The following is a 4,413-nucleotide window of genomic DNA, read 5'->3' on the forward strand; positions in this document are numbered from 1 at the left end:
CAATTCAGATCTCTGCATCTGGTTATTCTGTATCAGCAATTCCTAGGACACAACAGACCTCAAGGGCAAAGGTTTGGAGCTCACTTCAACCTTCAACCCGACATCACCAGCAGTGACGGGACCCTATGGGCACGGAGAATATGATGGTTGAATATGACTCAACTAACATGTTTGAAGACTTCATCTAGTCTCTCAATCTCCTGAGCGGTCAACATAATTTATGTCCATTTATGATGTTCTAATAAGAACATAAGTATTGTTGTCATCATATATTGTATATCACAATATATTGTATCAGCACTTTGGTACAAATACATTTGTATGTATTCTATATATCTGACAGTAATTTTCATATTGAGAATCTTCATGTCTATATATAGATTTCTACCGGAGTCAATCCGATGAAAAATGATATGTGCCTTGTGGACATATGCACCACAAACTCTATACTCAGGGAAGTCCAATGTTTCCACTCTCATTGAGAGAAAGGAGATATTTTAAAATCGCTAGATGCGATGAGGTATTTGTTGGCTCAACTCGAGTCATATTTACTATCCCTGTGGGTACCCGAGTAACATCGGGATGCTTTATTACTTCCCATGTTTAACTCGTACCCTACTAAACTATAGAGGTATCCGTCAAATAGTTTTCATAGCGAAACTTATGATGACAACAAAGAGAAATATCTTCTCTTTACCATATGCAACGGATATGGCAAGCACATTCTCTATGTATCATCGGCATTGCACTACACATACTACAAAACCCGTAGCACATGTTGCGCACGAGATAGTTTTCCAAAGTGTCTTTTGCATGACAAACTTGGCATTCCTGCTTTGGTCATCATTGACATTGGGTTGAAACCGAAACTATCAACAATTCACTGGTTTATGATTGTTATGATGCTAAATTCTAATAACATTTGGATTTTATGTGCACTACAAGTGACACAGGGAAGCTAATTTTAAGGCTCCCACACCTTAAAGTCTACGCTGAACCACTCAGACTCCTTGAATGCGTCAAGTTGAGGTAAGTGGCTCTTCCCATCCATTGACTAGACTATTTAGATATTCCATGGTTCTAAAAGACATATCTACATGATGGTCTTAAGTGTGTGCTTTATTCACACGAAATCATTGGCTCATTATCCTGACATCAATTTCAAGCAAATCGAATGGATAACATTGCAGAATTCTCCTTGAGTGCCTTCTCTATGGCCCTTGGATTGAAGTTTAGCAATTTGTCCTAATGTCTAGACTCAAAATGGTTTGGTAGAATCCTATCCAAAGAGTTAAGCTCATTGCATTATCTTTACTTTGGAATTGCAACTTACCAACTTTACGTTGGCGTCATGCAGTTTTACACGCTCATGATAGAACTGCATAATATTATTTCCCTCTATCTTTGATATGTGGATATCTACCAAGTATTTCCTATCTGCGGTAATTTGGTTGCATATCGATATCACCACCCGGCATACTTCATTGGCCCCTCAACATATAGTTGGGATCTATGTGAGGAATAACTGTATTTCCGTCAATACCTCGAGCCCCTCGCATGGGGAGTTATTCAAGGCCAGTATGTTGATTCATGAGGAATATTTCCAGGCATTAGGGGAAGATTTCAAGTACCATAAAGAATACCAGGAAATTAGTGGAATGTTCAACACATTTCTACCTCAAATCCACGCAGTCAAAGATCTGAACCATGCGTTCAGAAGATTTGCATCACATTGCAAATAACCTGCCAGATTCATTTACTGACTATAAAGGTGTCACACAATCCTATAATCTTGCAAAAATATGCCTGAAAGAGTGATGGTACCAACAAAATTCACTCCACTCCCTGTTCATAGCAACAAGGGGAGATGTATAGCAGAAGTACATCAGGATTCAGCTTCCCGCAAGCAAGGATATCAAGGCCTGTGAATCAGTAAATGCAAGTCAACTTCATGTTGACAGACACCTATTGGATAGTATACACCCAGTGGACGGGAAACCTCCACTAACCCAGGTCATAGTGCACACAATGACTAGGACATCGGAATACCCGACTCGATCGCATTGGGAAATCGCGAGCAGTCACCATGGGTAACGATATTTCCATCAAGTTTATATTGATATATAGATTCTGGAGAATCATATAACCAGAAGTCTACAATTGTCGACATATATTTCTCAACTAGATTGCAAAAACCGTTCAAATGATTCAGATCCAAAGACCATGGCCATGGCAAAGTGTGAACAACACTCGGACTGAACTCAAGCAAAGGGTATAATCTAGGTAGAAATGATCTTGCTCAATAATGGGAAGGTATTCATAAGCAATACCAACACCAGTTTTCTTCTGGAAACGAAATTGAGAACAATAAGGTGGTGAAACATAGAGCAAGTATTGTAGCACAAGGGTTCATGCAGATACTCAACTATTCTCCAGAGGTGGAATCTCTTTCCGATAACTTATATCATTGGCAGTACAAAATCATCTATCTCTGCAGTTGATAGATGTAGTGATTACATATCCATGTCGATCACTAGATTCAGACATATATGATTGATTCCCGATGGAGTCTCAATTCTGAATCGAAATACAAAATGCAACATACATTGTGTAAAACCGGTAAGCCACCATACGACTTATTGTTGTTGGTACATATGGTACAACCGACGTAGTGAGATCCTTATACACAAGGATTACTCCTACAATGATGAGTATCCATGTGTTGTGTGTCTGCAATGATGACACATGTAATCATCTAAGTGACGGACTTGAAAATAAGGATTTGGGTAAACCAAAATACTGCTCGTTACTGCAACTTGAGCACCTTCATTCATACATTATGGTATACTATGTTGTCTATATCCAAAATATATTGGAGAAATTCATTGTGGACAAATCGTATCTATCCACAACTCTCATGGTAGTTCATTCTCTAGACGTAGAGAAAGATCTATTAGACCAAGAGATGATGAAAATGAGATATTGGGACTCAACGTTCCATAATGCCATTTGGATCCACCAAACAAATTGATTGGTACTCAAGAATATCTTTCGATATCTTCAAGGCATGAAACATCTTGTCCTGGTTTTTCAGTTTTCGGAGAAATCTGAACTGAACACCAATATCATTGGATACATCGATCAGATCCCCACTATCAGATCATAGACAAGTTTAGTGTTCCTACTAGGTGTGGTAGCCCTCTCATGAAGAGTCTTCAGATCAGACCTCATGGCTACATTCACCAACCATTATCTCAACGATAATGTTTCTTGTGTTGCCCGGATGCAAACAGGTTACATAATAAGCAATATCACTATATTGCATATCTTGCAAGTCAAATCATGCGACTGATTTGTTCAGCGGGTCTCTACCAACTTCCATGTTTTGGTATGTGACGGCTTCGAATTTTTGCAAGAATCAGGGGGAGTATCTTCCTAAATTGTTCTTGTTCAATGCATCATATTATACTCTTTTTCCCTTCATGAGTTTATTTTACAGGTTCTCATAAAGGTTTTTAATGAGGTAATATCAACATGAGATCATATGTCATACTTTCTGTTTTCCCCACCGGGGTTTTTAGGAAAGTATATACGACATATTTATTGTCCTCTAAACTCTATGGGTTTTCTCGTATTGAGTTAAAAGAGACAATAACCATTATATGTTGCATCATTTTCTTCTTATTTTTCCCACTGGGTTTGAAGGAGTTTTAGCAACTTATGAAACATCTATCTCCTCATATTTTTTCCACAGGGTTTTTAGAGGAGCTTCTCAAGATGATGATACTTACACTGACAAGCATGGATTAGAGGGAGTGTTAGGATTTAATTAATCCTATTAATCCCTACTTTTTCTAAAGGAGGCAGTTGCCTCGTGTCCCTTCGAAAGACACCCCTTCGGGGGCTATATATATGTGTAACACATCATCAATGAAAACAAGGATTCATTTTTACTTCTCTGTCTCTCTCGTTTCTCTTTAATAGTTAGAGTATCTACAATCAGATTTGGCAAATTCGGTCCCTTAAATGCCCGTGGACGTGTCCGCGGGCACTAACCAGGCACGTCTCATATTTCTTTTTTCACATACAATTTTTTCATATTCATCCTCTAAATCCATACAAAACCATGCAGAATATATAGCTACGTACTACATTTTTACTATTCAAATTTTGTCATTGGCGGCGATGGCCGGAGCCGCCTGCGCCGAAGCCGGAGCTACCAGCGTCGGAGCCTGCGCTGCCTGCACCGCCTCCATCTGTTGCCAACGGCGACGCTTGGCCTCTGCAGCCGACTCCATGCGGATGGAGTTCAGGATGGCGTGCTGCTCCAGCCACACGCCCACGTCCTCCTCCATCATCGGCGCCGCCTCGTCCCCCACATCCAGCAACACTGCCTCCTCCTCTTCCTCCTCC

The sequence above is a fragment of the Triticum dicoccoides genome, chromosome 7A (assembly GCF_002162155.2).
Source record: "Triticum dicoccoides isolate Atlit2015 ecotype Zavitan chromosome 7A, WEW_v2.0, whole genome shotgun sequence".
NCBI lineage: Eukaryota > Viridiplantae > Streptophyta > Magnoliopsida > Poales > Poaceae > Triticum > Triticum dicoccoides.